The following is a 20725-nucleotide window of genomic DNA, read 5'->3' as shown; positions in this document are numbered from 1 at the left end:
GCAATGCAAGAACAGCAGAATCTTTGGCTGGTGAATGATGCATTTTAATGAAGTTTGTTTGATATTTCTGAGGAATATCTTTTAGTTAAGATTGCTCAATTTGGTGCATGTTAATGTCCATAGTTCTGTTACAGAGGCATGATATGGTACGCATTCTATTTTTAAGGTGATTTAGTAAGTAGTCTTTGTGACATAATAGTGTGCCTTTTACTCAGGCTTGTGTAATAGTAATTTCTCATTGCATACCTGCCAACTTTCCTGATTTAGGCAGGAGACTACTGATTTTCAACAGTTTTTCCTGCCTTCCAATTATTCTATTATTTCTCCTGATTTTAGCTCATTTTTTGGTGAACTTCAGCCATTTGCTTAAAAATTCTGTCATTTCAGCTTTGTACGCCAGTGACCAGAAGTCCTTCGCTTATTGGCTGCTTTCAAATAAAATATCGATGTTTGTTAATACGAGAAATGCACACGAATGTGCCATGTTTATTGAAACCTGTAATTGCGACGCGTATATAGATTGTCACTCGATCTCGCGTGGTATGTTTGTGTTTGTTCACATCAGTCTAGTAGATTCTAGTCACTAGATTCAAAGTTTTTAAAAAGTGATTTAGTGACAGAATTTCAAAGAAAGCTACTAGTGACTTTTCTAGAGATTTTAGGAGCCATTTGGAATCAATTCTGGCGCGTGATCCAGTATATTAATCTGTGCATTTGCCAGTAATGGCATCTAAGTGCATGACTGATTCACACGTGTGGAGCATGAGTTCATGCTATTTTCGGAAGGCTTATCACTAGAGTTCGTGGTTTATAGCATTTAAAAATCAGAGATTTAGCGTTTTGATTTTCAAATTTAGCGTTTTGTAGCATATAAACTTCAAGTTCAGCGTTTTGTAGCAAAATGGTTAAAAATAGGCATAATTTGCTAAATTGCACACACAACAGTTGGGAGTAAAATCATACTGTTTAATCACACATTGCTCGTCATGCAGTGTTGAATTCATTATGGAAAATAAGACAAACATCAACATAATACTGCAAGAAGTATTAACCTGAATCCGCCCAGCGTGCCATATATGGCACGGCAAACTACACAGTCTTCTTGGACTCTAATTATTGTAACCGCGCGCACTGTATCCAACGCTAAAAGTTACAACTTTATTCTCAAAAAATTCAATCTTGGGCGGATCCAGGTTAACGCACACACATGAATATGCTTATGTTCAAATTTACAAACACAATTTCAAAGTGAAAAATACTATTCTGAACGTATTTATTTATCAATTCAATAATGATTGAAGTACAACATGCCAATTGATTAAAAGGTGTCCTTTATTTGAGACCGCCTATCAGTTACAATTATGTTGTACTTGCTAAAAAAACTCTACATCGACATTATTCGTAGCGGCCCAAATGCACAGAAGTGCTGCCAGACAAAGGAAGGACTGCAAAACATTTTTTTTCTTTTTCAAGTTTTTGATTGCAGAGTCGGCACATCAATATAGGCCATCTGTATCGCTTACATAAAAATGTCCCGATTTGTGACTTTCGGCATGCTGTTTGATCGTCACTTCGCTTCTACCCATGGCTACCAGACAATAAAATAAATCGCTACAGAACTTTTAAACAGAACTACTACTTAAGACCAATGTCAAGAATAACCGACTATGATCAAGGGTCAACACACAAAGAGAATGAACGTGGTGCTTGAAAGTGTATTTGCTGTTTGATTGTTCTTTGCAGTGCTCTTTAGCCAGTGAAAGAAATTCCACACATTGAATGATTTAACCCTTTAGCCTACCATTACTTGTGAAAGGAAATATTCCCTTACATAATATTTATTTTTTCGTCACTTTAACATAAATTTGATTAATCACATAGGCTACAGAAGAATACACAAAGCAAAGTGAGCTTTTAGCTCGTCTATAGTAACAGGAAACCAATGTTTTTGTTCGTAAGTATTACTGGTTTCAAGGGAAGCAGATAAATTAGCAAGAAATGTAGAGCCATAGGCATTGCTTTCCTTAGTAACGTGATCCCAGAACTGTGGGGTTAGAAATTCATTCCCTACGTCCATTTCTTTCGGATTATTACCCAACCCCCTCCTCACTATAGAGTGAATTTCAAAAACTGGTTTACATGTTACAGAAAGAGGCTTATTGTCAACAAGATCATAATTCCAAGTATCATTTTACTTGACTTCTCACCGGGCGAGTTGGCCATGCGGTTAGGAGTGCGCAGCTGTGAGCTTGCATCCGGGAGATAGTGGGTTCGAACCCCACTGTCGGCAGCCCTGAAGATGGTTTTCCGTGGTTTCCCATTTTCACACCAGGCAAGTGCTGGGACTGTACCTTAATTAAGGCAACGGCCGCTTCCTTCCCATTCCTAGGCCTTTCCTATCCCATCGTCACCGTAAGACCTATCTGTGTCGGTGCGACGTAAAGCAAGTAGAAAAAAAAAATACTAAACTTCTCACTCGCTCTTGTTGCATTCTGGCTTTGTCACGTAGTTTCAATTGGCACTATCATCTCGGAACTGAAATCGTAATCACTTTCATCACTGTCATTTGAAGAAGAAGTAGTAGTATTTTCACTCTCCAGAGAATCATTTCCACTTTCAACATCACTATTTTCAAGCCAGTTACAAATAAACTCATCCATGCCGCGTTTGGATGCCGCCATGATTGTTTACAACGAGCGCCAAATGAGCTGCTTTTTATTTTCCGTATTTCAGCTCAGAGTTGCTATTTACACAGAGAAAATAGCTTCAGGTATCATCTGACATCAATCGGGTAGGCTGCAAAACAAAGAGAATAAATCTCTCCGATCAGCTAACTGCGATAATGAACTTATAAATGTTCCGTGCACCAGGACGGAAGTGTCCGTCAAAGCATGTTACCGCTTTACGATCGCAATGGGCGCCGTAATAATTATTTCTCCTGAAATAAATAACAATATATATCTTATTTTTTAAGAAAAATGCATAGTTTTTAAAAAGATATCTTTATTTCGTATAAAACTGAGAGTTTCGCATCTATTTCGCATAAATTGTATAATTTCGCATTTTGAACCAATTTTGCATTTTATCGCTAATTCGAAATCGCTAAAAACCACTCGTAAGATGAAGGCACATACACTGACAAAGTTTCGACATATTTCGCATTTATCGCAAATGCTAAAAATCACAAACTCTACTTATCACAGACCGATTGTCTCACTCAGATACTTCCTGTGAGGTAACAGAGATGATAATTTTCAGCCTTGTAGCCTTGCATAACAACAGTTGGGTTATGAGACAGTTAGTGTTATAATAATGTACCATAGTACTCCTGTATTGTTTGAAGTTTCAGTGGCAGTGTTCTTAATTGTTATTGGAAGTGTTATTGAATTTAATGCATAATTATGGGGAAGCAGTCATATGTACAAAGCTAAGGAATCGGACTGAGTGAGTTGGTGCCATGCGGTTAGGGGCGCGCTGCTGTCAGCTTGCATTCGAGAGATAGTGGGTTGGAACCCCACTGGCGGCAGCCCTGAAGATGGTTTTACATGGTTTCCCATTTTCGCACCAGACGAATGCGGGGACTCTACCTTAATTAAGGCTACGGCTACTTCCTTCCCTCACCCAGCCATTTCCTATCCCGTTGTCGCCATGAGACCTATTTGTGTTGGTGCGAGGTAAACCAGATAGTAAAAAAATAAAAACATCTAAGGAATCGGCATAAGTTTTCAACTGTTCCAGTGATTCTACATTGCAGGAATGCACTAAGGATTTTAGGTAAAACGTTTTATTGGTACAAACTTTCAGAAAAGCAAATGCATGCAACCTTCGCTGTGGAGGAGCTGCAAAATTAAGAATTATTTTTCTTCTGACTAGGTACGTGAATTTCATTTCTTAAATGATTAATTATCATACAAATAAAGTGCAACTGGATTGTGGTGCTTAATTAGATTTAGCGACTTTTAATTTAGAATTTGGTAACTTTTGGCTAACACTGGTTTGGATGCTTCTATTGTTGAGTGTTCTGATATGTATTTATGTTAAGTGGTCTGTCCTTTTTCAGTTTGAAGCACGCGCGTGTTTCAGTGAAGCATATCCAATACTTAATGAAGTTTTTATAGTGGGCAGAATGTTATTTGGTTTCCCGAATCCTTGAAGGTGGTTTGTTTTCGTGTTAAGCAGCTGTTGACAGATAATGAAAATTTTTGTCATATTGTAGTGTTTTTGCTTGGTGTTCGATTGTTCATTATGACAAGAAAGACAATTCTGTTTTCTTGAAACAGTTTTCGGAACAGTTTCCGTGCATTATTGAATCCAGGAAAGGTGCATCTTTCGCATTTTGTACTGTTTGTCGATGTGATATTTCTGTGTCACATGGTGGAAAAAGGCTACAGGGCAACTGCTTTCAACAAACCTCTGACAAAGGGTTTCTCAGACAGGCAAAATCTGCCCCTGCTTCTTCTTTTAATCAACAGAATATTCTACTGATGGAAAACCAGTGAGTGGGAAGGAAGGTAGGCCTACCATACCACACATGTTTTTATAAATTTTCCATTGTTGTATATTTAGGTATAACTGAATACAAATATACAGTATATGAGACTAAAATATTTGTGGATTTAGATTCCACTCAGTTTCCTTGGAAATATGTGTTACTGGGCAAGTTAGCCATGCGGTTAGGGGCGCAGAGCTGTGAGCTTGCATCCGGGAGATAGTGGGTTCGAATCCATCTGTCGGCAGCCCTGAAGGTGGTTTTCTGTGGTTTCCCATTTTCACACCAGGCAAATGCTGGGGCTCTGTACCTTAATTAAGGCCATGGCTGCTTCCAACTCCTAGCCCTTTCCTCTCCCATCGTCGCAGTAAGACCTATCTGTGTCGGTGCGATGTAAAGCCACAAGCAAAAAAAGAAATATGTGTTAACTTAAATGTGGGCTTGGCGACATGATGCATGGAGCTTGCTAAGAAAGACATGTAGAATAAGTAGTTTTGACCAATTGTATCTCCTTATTTCTTCTGTTTTTTCCTGATTTTCATATCAAATTCTCCTGAGCTTTGCTTTTGTAACGTTGGCAGGTGTGTCATTGTATAGAGTATTATAATATTACACTGGTCAACTAATTTATTGTTCTTTTAAGCTCTTCAGTAGCACGCCTGATAGATTCTCGGGCGACGCACGCTTGTCTAAAATGTGATTGCCTGAGAAATTCTCGTTTAGCTGCAGTATTCGTTTTGCTATCGCCCAATATTTTCTTGGGTTTTGTAATCTCTTTGGAAAAGGTCTTCCTGGAGTCTGAACAGATGGGAGGAGGGTTCCAGCTGCATTCATGACTAGCTGACAAGGTCAACAGAAATGGTCAAAGCAAAACTGAAGAGATGTTTGTCTGAAGACAAAATGACGGAGTGCTAAGTGATATTAGTATTTCAGATAGTAGTAATAATGATTAAGATAATTCTTTGGATGATGTTGTTTCGATGATGTTGGTATATCTAATAAAAGTGAAGAAGACATTAAGACGTAAGCATCGGTGATGGTGGGAGATATAAAACATACATCTGTGTGGAAAAAAATAAGTAAAATGTAAGCCTAGGAATACTACTACACCCCAAGATGCAGCAGCCCCAAAGGGCCATGGCCTACTGAGCAACCGCTGCTCAGCCTGAAGGCCTGCAGATTACAAGGTGTCTTGTGGTCTGCACGATCTAATATAATTCCATTTACAGGAAATTCTGATGCAAGGGTTGGCTTATTACCAGAGGTGAGTGCAATTGACTGTTTCAAACTGTTTATAATGAATGACATAAATTTGATAGTGATTGAAACCAAATCTTATGCTAAGAAGTGCATTGTAAAACTTGTAAATAAATCTTTGTATACAAAGGCGTGGTGTTGGAAGGAAACAAACTCGCGTTAAATTCGGCAGTTTATTGTGGTAGTTTTGTTGATGGGAATAATTCAAAAGCCGAAAATAAAAATGAATTGGTCATAGGACTGTATTCTCAGAACAACAATATTTTATGAAACGGTGTCACACAGTGGATTTAAACTTCCCTGTAGGTACATACACTTTGACAGTGGCACTCTGTAAAAAAAAAAAAAAAAAAAAAAAAAAGGGGGGGGGGTCCAATTTTAGACATGCTTAGATCATTGCTTAGAAGTGTGACTGCATGGGTGAGGGAGGAGGGGGGGGTGGAGAACACGGAGGAGGAGGTAACCCAGCTTGTCTTGTGAGCCATTTATCAGTGATTAAAGTTGTTGACTGCCCTGAAGTAGTTGGTAAAGGGTACATTGTTTACATGGACTGTTTTTTTACGAGTCCACTGTTGTGTAAAGAATTAGAGAGCAAGGTGTTTGGCAGGTATGGCACAGTATATGCTCACTGTAAAGGTTTGCTTGATAAACACAAAATTTTTGAAAGATGAGACAGAATCATTTGTAAGTGAAAAATAGCATTTTGTGAAGTGGAGAGACTAGAAGGGTATTTACAAGCTTAGAAATGTAAAAGAGGGTTCGCAGGTTGCTACAGATAAGGTAGACAGGAATACAGGCCAAGTGGTGATGAAACCTAGCTATGTCGTAGATTTCAACAAAAGTAAAGGGCAGAGGGGCGTTGAGTTGGACCAACAAATAAAGTTCTCAGGTTGCTACAGATAAGGTAGACAGGAATACAGGATAAGCGGTGATGAAACCTAGCTATGTCGTAGATTTCAACAAAAGTGAAGGCCAGAGGGGCGTTGAGTTGGACCAACAAATAAAGCCATGGCAGGTGTTGGGGGGGGGAAAAGCATTACGTGGTATAGAAGCTTTTCATCAGTTTCCTGGACATTATGATGCCCAATGAATTTGATGTATTCCACAAGAGTAATAACTCTTCTGAAATTTTGCTTCAGTTCAGACATAATATGATCACTTCAGTGCAGGAAAAGTATGAAACAGAGAGAGTGGGTTCAGAAGGTGAGCGGTCATGCAAAACTTAGTTGCCTAGTAGAAAGCCACTTTCCAACACAAATCCCCTCCCTCCCCCCACTGAAAATGTGAAATACCCAACTAGAGTGTGAAAAATTTATCTTGGTAGGAAAGAAAAAAAATGGTTTAGAATACAAGATTTGTGGCAGCGTAGGTTGCTTTCAGACCTACCACACCAAAAGAAAGGTGTAGAATGGCCTGTTGGAGGGAGAGGGAAAAAAAAAAAAGCTTTGTAATTACTGGTAATTTTTTTATAACCATTGAAAATTATATGAACATTTCAGCACGATTTCCCCCTAACCAAACCAAACCAAACCCCATGGCGAATCAGCCCCGAAGCCTACCAAGCGACTGCAGCTCAGCCCGAAGGCCTGCAGATTGGAGGTGCCGTGTGGTCAGCACAACAGATCCTCTCGGCCGTTATTCTTGGCTTTCTAGACCGGGGCCGCCATTTCAGCGTCAGATAGCTCCTCAGTTGTAATCACGTAGGCTGAGTGGACCTCGAACTCGCCCTCAGATGCAGGTAAAAATCCTTGACCTGGCTGGGAATCGAACCCGGGGCCTCTGGGTAAGAGGCAGGCACACTGCCCCTACACCACGAGGCCAGCTGATTTCCCCTTAATTAATTAATTGATTAATCCGGCTCCATGGATAAATTGTTAGCATGCTGGCCTTTGGACACAGCGGTCCCGGGTTCGATTCCCGGTAGGGTCGGGAATTTTAACCATAATTGGTTAATTCCCCTGGCACGGGTACTGAGTGTATATGTCGTCTTCATCATCATTTAATCCTCATCGCGATGCGCTAGTCGCCTACGGGCGTCAAATCAAAAGACCTGCATCTGGCGAGCTGAACTTGTCCTTGGACACTCCCGGCACTAAAAGCCATAAGCCATTTCATTTTTTACTGCCACTAATTCCTCACTTGCTACAATTTCAATCTCCTCAGATAAAACATCACCTTTCTTTACAAGAGCTCTGTGAGAACCTGCCAGTGAAGGGATTAAATTCCTGAAATGAAACTGCATTACTCTCTGCCAGATTTTTGTGCTGAATGTGGATCTCTTAAGTTTTCTCCCATCTGTACTAATTTTAATATAATTACTAGGATGTATACAAAAACACACCTTTTAAGTTACCACATTTACTTCCCTTTAACATCCACTCACCTATAACATTCCTTGCCCTAAATTTTGACTATTTTCAGGGAAGAAATAATTGGGGTGGGGGAGGAATCTTAAACACAAATTATTTTTCAAGTGACCAGGCAGCAAGTGCAACATTTCAGTTAACAGGAGCACATGCTTCCGCACCTGTGCATTGGCCTTGGCCTGGCTACTCCCCCCCTCCCCGCACCATACATTTCTCTGTGTCTTTCCAGCTTCCAAGCTCTGCGTCCCATGCGGCAGCTTGTAGTGCGTAATTAGTAAGCATGCAGTACACAAGCAGGAGTAAAAATGAGTGTCCTTGTAGTTGATTGTGGATTGTGTTGGAATGCAGAAAGTGGACTGAGAGTGGCAAGTCATTAATACGAGGTGCAACCATGTATGATTCGTTATTGGCACAATCAGGTGGACAAATTATTGGGGGGGGGGGGATGTGTAATTCCTTCCACAGTGTGAAGAAAGGGAAATACAAAAATGTGGACATAAAAGTTCTGGAGTGGGTTACAGAAGAAAGAGACAGTGGCAGTGCTGTAAATCACAAAACTATGCAGTTTAAAGCGTGTTAAATTACACAAAGTCTTGGTATTGCGTGGAAATATTTTAAAGCATGTAGAGGTTGGTTAGAATGCTTTACGCACTGGAATGGACTAAATTTGTGAAGGATATCACTGTGCCGGTGGCTTCCATCAAATTATACCGATAGTGTGATTGAATTTCACTGCTTTGTTGCAAGGCTCGGGATACTGCTATGCTGCGCACCCTTGAAATCCGCGCGGCGCTATGCGGGTGTAGTGTTCAGTCATGTGATCAGTCAGCTGTGGTAATGGAGGAGGGGGCTGATATAAAACTGTTTCAAGGTGCTAATACCACTTCATATGTCAATAAAGTATAGATTTAAATAATTATTTTGTATGTTTACTCTAGATTTTCCTTTTTCTGCTTCTAAACCATGCAACCTAACCTATATTAAGTGATGTTCACGTATTATACCCTCCCCTATTTCTGAAGTTGAAAATTAGTGGGGAAAAGGTGTTAGAGGTGAGTAAATGTGGTAATGTAACAAGAAGTGATATTTCATTACTTTGCATTTCCAGTACTGCTGTTCAATTTGTTTTTTTCTTTTAATGTCAATATATTCAACAGTTAGAACTAACCATACAACGTTTCCATTGTTGGAAAATCTTTGTTTGGTAAGAAATGTTGATAACATTTGCAGTATTAACAGCATTTCTAGTGAAGTGCACATTTCTTTACTGTGTTTTGAGATGGATTAGACACCCAGTAAGCTATAACTATTGTGGTTCTACATGAAAACGCTGCATTGACATACAGGCAGATAGCAGAAAGGTGTCAGATGAGTCCTGATGCTGTCACAAAATAATTAAGATGGAGATGAGGAGCCACAAGTGCAAGAGAAGATGCGTATCTCATCAGAAAAAGTAAGATTAAACTCAGGAAAAACAGTTTTGACTTGGAAGACCTTGCTGCAGCTGGTATTGAAATACACCATTCCACAGTGCAACATTGGTTTTTAGAAGCAGGCTGGACATCTAGGAGACCTGTAAATAAACAACATTTTTCAACATTTGGACACCAAAAATGATTGGAATGATGATGATGATGATGATGATGCTCGTTTAAAGGGGCCTAACATCTAAGGTCATCGGCCCAAAAATGATCAAGTAACTACAGTATTGGAGTGGGTAAATAAGTATAAAAATGGGCTGTTTAGGACTGGCGAAAGGTTTTCTCGAATGTATCTCAGTTTTTTGTGCAGGTGTTCAGAGTTCAGCATATGCAAAGATCTGACGATTGACAAGAAAATGTCTGGAGGTGTTTTTCTTATAAGGATGTTATTCCTTGTTCCCTTGCCAAGGGATGATGAACAGTGATAAATATTTAGAAATACTGTGGAGGAAAGTGTTGCCAGAGCTGCAAAAATTATGTCCTGAAGGAGAGGCTGTTTTTCAATAGGACTATGCCAGCTGTCACGTTTCCAGGAAGGTGATTAACTTCAAGGAACCTGGAATAGAAGTTTGGGCAGGGAACTCCCCCAACATGAATCCTATTGGAAACTTGTGGGGCATTTGCAAAAACAGGCTGAGAGAATTGGAATGCTCAACCAAGGAAATCTTCTTTGTAACGTAGTTAGAATGTGGTACAATGAGAAAGAAGTTGAAGAAATGTGCAAAGTTAGTGGACTGAATGCCTAAAATGGTAGAGAGACACTTCAGGACTAAAGGTAGACATACAAAATATTACGGAAGGTCCAAATTTTTAGCTTCAAGAGTAAATCTTGTTATATTGACACTTTCCTTTGTGTACTACTGTCAATATGGAATTGAATATTGTCTGCTGATTGTTCTTGATAGTGGTTCAGGCCAGGTCTTCAAAATATTGTAATGGATCTAAGAATGAAAGAATGTGGTAAAACTACAGGGTGTCTCATATAAACCAAGACCGTTGAAGTGGTGTGTTTGCTCTCCAATGCGTAAGCTGCAGAATGGGAGGCGTGCGCATAGTTCTTGACTTTGCAAGCAGCCTGCAAGTGTTCGACCTGACAAGAATCAGTTGCCAGTCTGAATCTCAGCTGTTAACATGGTGAGACAGTTATCATTGCAACACTATTTTCATATATAAAATTTCTGGTTTCATCTTAATGATTGTGTGAACAGTCATAACCCTGGCTATTGGTGTGCAGAAAATCCTAGTGGTGTTTATGAAGTCCCTCATTATGATAGGAAGATTGGTGTTTGGTGTACTGTTAGTGCAAGACGAATAATTGGGCTATTTCCTTTTTTTTTTTTTTTTTTTTTTTTTTTTTTTTTTTTTTTTTTTTTTTTTTTCCTCCTTCAAGATGACAGTAAATGCAGAGAGGTACCAAGATAACATTTTGACACCATTCTTCCATCAGTTAACGGAAGAAGAAATATTGCGTGAGTCGTTTCACCAAGATTCAGCCCCTGCTCATACAGCAGAAGAGTCCATTCTTACAATCTCGGAAGTGTTTGCAGACAGAGTGATCAGTGTTGGTCTATTTGTCCTTCGTTCTCGAGATCTAACAGTCTGTGATTTTTACTTGTGGGGTAAACTGAAAGAAGAAATGTATCGAAAAAATCCTTGCACATTGGAGGAACTGGAAGAAAACATTATGAATGAAATCAGAAACATTACAGTGGCAGAACTCAATCACATCAGCCGGAATGTGGTTACCAAATACAATGGCTGTATAACCCTGGAAGGATGACACTTTTAGCATCCTTTATCAGGTGAGATTTCATATAAGATTGTATACACGCTTAAAGCAGGGCAGACGTGCACAAAGTAAGTTTGGTTGAGGCAGCTGCCACAGCGCAGAGTACAAACTCTGTGTATTCAATCCTGGTTTATATTTTATATGAGAGACCCTGTATATTTAAAAAGGTTTAATTTCTCAGAGTGTGTGATATGTTCTCGAATGTCTATTCGCCTCGTGGGCCGGTGGAGCATCGTAAATATGGATGTAGTCTATGCTATTGCTCGACACTGAATAAAGCCTTGGAGTGGAACGCTAAGACTGGCTTTGTGTATAGAGAGGGGAGGGGAAAGAGAGTGGATAGGTAGGTAGGTAGGTAGGTAGGTAGGTAGGTAGGTAGGTAGGAGGAGTCCGAGGTTGTGTGAGAAGGGAATGGAGGATAGAGGGTTAATGAGGTCAAGTTATGTTTGGTTTAAAACTGTAATTGAAAATTTTGTTTTGTAGAATATTTTTGTCTGAATACCAGGCATTGCCTATTTCCAAACGATCTTGATGTTGGAAATCAGTCCAGATCATTTTGAGAACTGGAATCCGGGCTGGAGAACTGCCTCAATGAATTGTTCAAATATCAGGCTGCAAATCACAAATTAAACATCTGTTGGGAAGGGAGGTAACTTGAGTTACCTGTTGTTAAATTCCTTGGAGTTCAGCTTAGTTGGTCACCTACCTTTAGAGCACAATGTCATTCTGTCAGTGTGAAGGTCAGAACCAAAAATAGTTTACTGTGCATGGTAATAGGGTCAAGCTGGAGAGCACATCTAGCAGCTGTACGAACTACAGACATGGAACTTTCTTTCTCTGCATTTGAATATGCTTGTCCTATGTGAATCAATTTAGCTCATTCCAAGAAAGTACTTTGAATGATGCATGCTTTGCAGTTTCTGACTTCCTCAAACAAACAAACAAACAAACAAACAAACAAACAAACAAACAAACATACAAACAAACATTGAAAAGCTATACCGCACATTTGGCATAACTTCAATCCAGCAGCAAGTAGCAGCCGAAACTGAGAAATTCAGACAAAATGTGGACAAGTCCTCACTTATCATCATCATCATCATCATTGTACAGTTCCAGTTTCCTGAGTACTATTTATGAGCCTCTTTCACTACTTCCTATCCATATACAACTTGTCATGGAGAACATTATCCACTGTCCATCCCCTGGTAACTAGATCAACTTTGATCATGTCCATCCATCGGGTTTTAGGTCTTCCTGCAGGTCTTTTCCCCACCACCTGTCTTTCCAAACGTATTCTGGCTGTTCTTGTAGGCTCCATCCTCATCACATCCCCGTACCACCATAGTCTGGTTGTGCCGATTCGGTCTAATAGGGATGTCTTCATTCCAGCTTCTTTCCTCACCTCTTCATTTCTTAACCTGTCCATCTTGGTCTTCTGAATGGTGGATCTAAGAAATTTCATCTCTGCTTGCAGTCTTGATGAATTTCATTTTGTGAACATGCACGCTTCAATACCATAGGTCAATATTGGTATGAAATAGCTGTTCAACATCGTCAGTTTGGGCGGTTTTGGAATCATGTCATCCCATAAGTGTTCTTACTTGTTGGTAGAATTCTGATCCCTTTTGTATTCTGTAATTTCCTTTCTGACCAAATTATCACTGGAGATTACACTTCCAAGGTAAGGAAAACTATCTACACACTCTAGCTGGTAGTCTCCTAGTTTTACACTTGCTGGATGCCTTCTCTGTTGACTGCAGTCACCACTGTCTTGGTCTCACTGATGTTGAGGTTATATTCCTGGAACAGGGATTTCTATACGTTGAGTCTGGTCTGAACTTCCTCTTCTGTTTCATCCCAAATCATATCATCAGCAGAGGCCACTGCATAGTTCACCTAACTTTTCCTTGACATTCTTCATTATATTGTCCATAACAGTGATGAACAGTAGTGGGGACAGTGCACTTCCTTGTTGAACTCCACTCACCATGCTGATCGACCTTCCCCAATTTGTACACAGCTAGTACAGTCTTTGTAGGACATCTGAATTGTCCTTACCAGGCCTTCGGGCACATTTCTTCTCTCAGGCACTCCCAGATCTAATCTCTTATAACACTATCATAGGCCTTTCCCATATCCAGGAATACAATGACCAGGTTCTTGCCTTTCTCCCAATACTTTTCCACCAGCATGTGGGTGCTAAAACATTAGATCTATTGTTGATCTGTTACTTCTGAATCTTTATTGCTCCTCCTCTAACTGTGGTTCAATGAGGTTCTCAATCTCCTTTCTATGATCTTCTCTAGAATTTTTAGCCCATGAGACAGCAGTGTTATTCCGCTATAGTTGGTGGGTCTCCGTCTGCTGCCTTTCTTAAACAGGGGATTTATAACGCCCTTGCTCCAATCTGCAGGTATTTTGTTGTCTGTCCACATGGCATTTAGTACTCTGTGCAGCCATTGTATACTCTGGATGACTGCTGCCTTCATCATGTCCGCATTCACTTCACCTGCACCTGAAGATTTTCTTGTAGGCATAGATTTTAAGGCTGTCTCAGTTTCTGCAAGGTTTCTCATTGTAGGCTAGGATTTCTGGTTCTATATTTTTTTTTTCCTTCTTCTTGAACTGGTCTATTCAGTAGGTGGTCGAAATGGTTCTTCAGGACTTCTCTCATGTCGCTTTCTGTCCTAACCAGATTTCCATTTTCATCTTCAAGTGCCTTTATGGTTTTCATTGGTTTCCCTTTACTTCTGATAACACTATACACATTATGATTCGGCAGAGATTCAGAAACCAGGTGTTGGATTGCAAAACCTTCCCAGGAGCAGATGTGGACTCTGACCACAACTTGTTAGTCATGAAATGCCATCTGAAGTTGAAGAAATTGAAGAAAGGAAAGAATACAAAAAGATGGGATCTAGACAAGTTGAAAGAATGTGAGGGATTGTTTCAAGGAACATGTTGCACAAGGGCTAAATGAAAAGGGTGAAGGAAGCACAATAGAGGAAAAGTGGATAGTCATGAAAAATGAAGTCAGTACGGCCGCTGAAGAAATCTTAAGAAGGAAGAAAAGATCAAGTAAGAATCGATGGATAACTCGGGAGATACTAGACCTGATTGATGAACGACAAAAATACAAGAATGCTAGAAATGAAGAGGGCAGAAAAGAATACAGGCGATTAAAGAATGAAGTGGATAGAAAGTGCAAGGTAGCCAAGGAAGAATGGCTGAAGGAGAAGTGCAAGGATGTCAAAGATTGTATGGTCCTAGGAAAGGTAGATGCTGCATACAGGGAAATCGAGGAAACCTTTGGAGAAAGGAAATCTGGGTGTATGAATATTAAGAGCTCAGATGGAAAGCCACTTCTAGGGAAAGAAGACAAAGCAGAAAGATGGCAGGAACATATCCAACAGTTGTATCAAGATAAAGATGTAGATAATTTGGTTCTGGAACAAGAAGAGGCTGTTGATGCTGATGAGATGGGAGACCCAATTTTGAGGTCAGAGTTTGACAGAGCTGTGAGTGACCTAAATAGGAACAAGGCACTTGGAATTGATGGCATTCCCTCTGAATTACTGACTGCCTTAGGAGAAACCAGCATGGCAAGGTTATTCCAGTTAGTGTGTAAGATGTATGAGACAGGAGAAGTCCCATCCAATTTTTGGCAGAATGTTGTTATACTTATTCCGAAGAAAGCCGGTGGTGACAGGTGTGAAAACTACTGCACCATTAGTTTAGTATCTCATGCCTGCAAAATTTTTAACACGTATTATTTACAGAAGAATGGAAAAACAAGTTGAAGCTGAGTTGGGAGAAGATCAATTTGGCTTCAGAAGAAATGTAGGAACACGTGAAGCAATCCTGACTTTACGTCTGATCTTAGAGGATCGAATCAAGAAGGACAAGCCCACGTACATGGCATTTGTAGATCTAGAAAAGGCATTCGATAATGTTGACTGGACTAAGCTATATAAGATTCTGAAGGTGATTGGGATCAGATACCGAGAACAAAGAATTATGTACAATCTGTATAAAAATCAGTCTGCAGTGATAAGAATCGAGGGCTTTGAAAAAGAAGCAGCAATCCAGAAAGGAGTGAGGCAAGGATGCAGTTTGTCCCCCCTCCTTTTCAGTGTTTACATAGAACAGGCAGTAAAGGAAATCAAAGAGGAATTTGGAAGGGGAATCACAATCCAAGGAGAGGAAATCAAAACCTTGAGATTTGCCGATGATATTGTTATTTTTATCAGAGACTGCAGAGGATCTCGAGAAGCTGCTGAATGGTATGGACGAAGTATTGGGTAAGGAGTACAGGATGAAAATAATTAAGTCAAAAACAAAAGTAATGGAGTGCAGCCGAACGAAGGCAGGTGATGCAGGAAATATTAGATTAGGAAATGAAGTCTTAAAGGAAGTGGATGAATATTGTTACTTCGGTAGTAAAATAACTAACGATGGCAGAAGTAAGGAGGACATTAGATCCAGACTAGCACAAGGAAGGAAGAGCTTTCTTAAGATAAGAAATTTGCTCACTTCAAACATTGATATCGGAATTAGAAAGATGTTTTTGAAGACTTTCGTGTGGAGCGTGGCATTGTATGGATGTGAAACATGGATGATAACCAGCAAAGAAAGAAAGAGAGTAGAAGCTTTTGAAATGTGGTGTTACAGAAGAATGATGAAGGTGAGAGGAGATCGATTTGGCTAAATTTGACGAGAAGAAGGGATAGAATGATAGGACACATCCTAAGACACCCTGGACTTGTTCAGCTGGTTTTTGAAGGAAGTGTAGGTGGTAAGAACGGTAGGGGTAGACAAAGATATGAATATGACAAGCAGATTAGAGCAGATGTAGGATGCAATAGTTAAGTAGAAATGAAAAGGTCAGCACAGGATAGGTTGGCATGGACAGCTGCATCAAACCACTCTATGGACTGATGACTCAAACAACAACAACACTATACAGTAGTTTCTTATTGCCTCTGCTGTCTTCCTCCAGTTTTTGAGTGAATATATTCCATGCCATGGTCCTTTCTTCTGTAACTGTTCTTTTAAAATCCAGTTTCTTGTTTCGGTATAATTGTTCGAGGTTTCCGATCTTTGCATAGTCTCTAGTAAGGTCCGGTTTATTTTTCTCCTGATCCCCTTCTTTCCACAAGAGATTTCTTTCCCTGATTGCTGCTCTCACTTTCATTCCACCACGTTGTTTCCTTCTCCCTTGTTTTCATACATGTCTTTCCACAAACTTCAGTTGCTTCCTTAACGAATGTGTTCCTTAGTCTGGTCCATTCTGCCTCTCCATTTTTCCTTTCATCTCTTGGTAACAGGTTTTTATTCAGTTCTGATACTCAGTTCTCTTATCTGTCTTCACTATGGCCATGAAATAGTAAAACAGTGCTTCTATGGAGGAGTTTCATTGATAACACCGAGGCAGCTCCAGCCACAACAAGCTTTCATAGGAATCAATACTGACAGCAAAAGTCCACACTATCTGACAGGAATTCGCCAAGACAATCTTGACAGTTCCGGTCTGTCTAGAAGATTCTTAACAGGATAAGAACTGCAATGCCTAGAACTAAGGCTATATTCAGAAAATGGGAGTTATACACAGAATGTTGATTATGGTGCAATTCAGGATCTTGAGCATCAATCTCTGTCCAAATTGTACTGTGGAAACTCAACTTGAAGACTTGATTACAGTCTGTGTTACAGCTATTGTGGCCATTTAATAATGGAACGCTTTCCACATTTGAGGATACTTGGAAATGATCATTAGCATCGTTATATTTGCCAAAACAAAGGAACGTTTTAGCCTCGATCTCTTCACCATTGATTTTGCTGCTTTTTAGAAATTGAAATGACCGAGCTCGATAGCTGTAGTCGCTTAAGTGCGGCCAGTATCCAGTAATCGGGAGATAGTGGGTTTGAGCCCCACTGTCTGCAGCCCTGAAGATGGTTTTCCGTTTCCCATTTTCACACCAGGCAAATGCCGGGGCTGTACCTTAAGGCCACGGCTGCTTCCTTCCAATTCCTAGGCCTTTCCTATCCCATCGTCGCCATAAGACATATCTGCGACGTAAAGTAAATAGCCAAAAAAAAAAAGATTGAAATGAAAATCCACAGCCTGTTTCTAGTCATTCATCCAGGTCAGGAATGCAATTAATGACGCTCCCAACTAGAGGTGTCAAACCTAGTTAAGGGGTTAATAATGGTGGTGACTACACATAGTAGTAGTTTAAGGTGCGTAGAATCCAAAGAAATTATTTTCAAAACAATGTTGCATATAATTGAAGAAAAAAAATCTGTACCTAACAATACACACCTCGTACATAGTACAATAACAGCATTAGAGTACTCGCACTATTTTGTGGTAAATGATTGCAGTTACGTGGACTATTGAAATTCATGAATTATCAGCAATTTTTCCTTTCAAAGTCTGGTAAAAGTTGCTTGATGGTTGACCCACTAAGCAAAGTGAAGGAACTTCAGGACTATGTATTTTGTTTATAAGGGTCCAATATGGAAATGAAAATAACATTTTGTCTCTTCAAAAAAATTGGGGAGGGTTTTATATGCGATAGGGGTCTTATTTGCGAATAAATTTAATATTTATTTCGGGAAAGTTTCTTCGTTCTTCATATAATTTCTGCTAAACTTTCCTGCATTTTATTTTATACCAAGTCCCTTGCTGTTACTGTACTTGGAAGTGCATAAGTTCTGTCTCATTATTCCAAATATACTGTACAGTCTTGATCATTGTGCTTCACACCCAATTGATACATATTACTCTAAAAATATACGTATAGCGATTCTTCCCGCGAACTGTACGAGCCATCTCTAATCATAGGATCAGGGCATCATCTGGTGCGTGAAGCAGAAATATAGAAAGATGATAGTGCAGAAGAGGTTGGCTTTTCTGGAAACGGCTTCATGTAAAATCTCAATTTTGGATGCCATGCATTTCATAAAATGTGCTTGGGAATCTGTAAATGAGACTGCAATTTGAAACTGTTTCTGCAAAGTGGGCTTCGTTCGTTCATTCGTTCGTTCTTTCAGCCACTGATGACATTTCAACAGAAATAATTGAATGCACTGACTGTATGGATGAAGACTGCAGTCAGCTTGGGACAGGTGGACCGAGCTCGATAGCTGCAGTCGCTTAAGTACGGCCAGTATCCAGTATTGCAGGTTATAAACTTCATTTTCCTTGTCCGTATTGAAGATCTACTTGTGATACAATTCCTTTAGGTTTGCCAATTGCCACCTTTTCAATACAATTGTATCCAGTATTCGGGAGATAGTGGGTTCGAACCCCACTGTCGGCAGCTCTGAAGATGGTTTTCCATGGTTTCCCTTTTTCACTTACTATTTATAAGTTTCATTTCTGTATTGATTGGATGCACGTATACAGACAAGAAATGTGTTCCACCTATCAATACTTTATTTATTATAAATGGATTCACATCAGTACCGGTTTCGGCCTTCCATGGCCATCATCAGCTGGTATATTACAATATTGTATCCATTAGAGATGTGTCACAAAGATTTTATTATGATTAGATCATCCAGATGTCTAATGGGGTTAAAAATTAAATATATTGTAGTAATGTTTTGTCTATGTGGGGTTAAAATAGTATCTATGATCAATATGGCAGTGAAGACTACAGTAAGCTAAAACTTATTAAGTGTACATTGGACACATTGAGCACATTAAACATATTAAAATACATAAAGCACAGTATAAAACACTTGATAAGTTTAAACACACTAAAATATAAGGTACATGTTTGTTAAAACACACACACTATACTTATACTAGCTTATTTTTACAGATAACAGCATTATCTACAACACAAATGCAGACGAGAGAGAGGTCGCTACCAACAGCTCCTTTAATCAAAATATTTAAAACTCAAGACTTTGCAGTCTGTCATAAAACTTACTGAAGTATAATTGAATTACAACAGTACTAGAAAAAATTTTTACGACAAGGGTTTTCACCACGAATTAACATGACATATATTAGCCAAATAGAATATTCTCGAAGATCACTTTATGCAACTAAATTAACATAGACATAGAAGCTTGAAGAAGGGACTCCACACAACACAAACTCTCAAATTTTAACAAGTGTTTTAACGTGATAATGTGCTATTAAGAGAGAGATTTCTTTATTTTTCTGCCATAATGAACTACTGTGCTTTCTGGTTGAATGTGATGGTACTTCAAAGATTTTTCAGAGCAGTGGTTGCATGTTCTTCTCGATTTCAATTTTGTTATCATTCCAAATAATCTTCCTTTTCAAGATCTTCCCAGTATGTGTTCTTACCAGCAAGATGTTTCATTTGTAACCCTGCTCAGTACTTCGTATTTTTGGTCTCATGCCTTCATTTTGTTCTCTGGTTCATCCCAACTGCATTTGAAAGCTTTTTAAATACTATTACTTTTTTTTTTCCTAAATAGTCACTGCGCACCATGTGCAGCCATTATTTTGTATTATGTAAAGTAACACTTTACAAAGCATTTTGCAAACTTTTCATTCTAATTAAATTTATATTTTTAGTCATTAGCAGATCTGTAAAATTTCTATTCCAAGTTAAATAATATTCCTCTGTTTCTGTATTGATGTGTGTGTGTGTTCATAACTTTTAACTTCGACTAATCATCATACTTTATATTCTTTTACAAAATGATCATCGTTTATCATTTGTATATGCTATGTACCTGGTGGAAACTCTAGACTATCACATGTCATTTTTTTATAATTTTGGCAACTTATTCCTTTTTTTGGTATAAGGGATGTTCTAGAGATCAGTGTGAACCATGACTGTTAACACCTAATATTACAATTATTATAACTCTAATTTCATCATTGCTATTGAAGTAAATGGGTGAAAAGTAGGAAAGATGAACTTTGGTATTTGTGTTATAGAAATGTGAAGTGAAATGCAGTCGATAATCACCAGTGATCTGCATTTAGGGCTGTTGCCCAGGTGGCATATTCCCTATCAGTTGTTTACCTAGCCTTTTCTTAAATGTTGTCTAAGAACTTGGTAATTTATTGAACATTTCCTTTGATAAATTATTCCAATCCCAATGGTTTCATACTGACCTTGTGTTATACACTCGGTGAATTTTATGGAACACCAGTAGCATTCATATTATATGGCAGATTTGTTTAATTTGTTACTGATAGTTAGAAAAGACTATTTACGGATTGAACATTCTAACTGAAATGGAATCAAAATGACCAAATTACCACAATTTCTTATGTTGTGATGTAAAATGTAAATTCTTGTCTTTTAACTTGAATGATATATATCACTGAATTTCAAGGCAA

At 39.0% G+C, this 20725-nt stretch overlaps 1 protein-coding gene across 4 annotated transcripts in view; it reads left to right on the top strand.

Moving 5' to 3' along the window:
- Positions 1 to 20725, top strand: part of Zdhhc8 (zinc finger DHHC-type containing 8) — a 297113-nt gene that overhangs the window by 255021 nt on the left and 21367 nt on the right. The window lies entirely within an intron of this gene.

This window comes from Anabrus simplex, chromosome 2 (assembly GCF_040414725.1).
Source record: "Anabrus simplex isolate iqAnaSimp1 chromosome 2, ASM4041472v1, whole genome shotgun sequence".
Taxonomy (NCBI): domain Eukaryota; kingdom Metazoa; phylum Arthropoda; class Insecta; order Orthoptera; family Tettigoniidae; genus Anabrus; species Anabrus simplex.
This window is presented reverse-complemented; position numbering and strand designations above follow the sequence as displayed.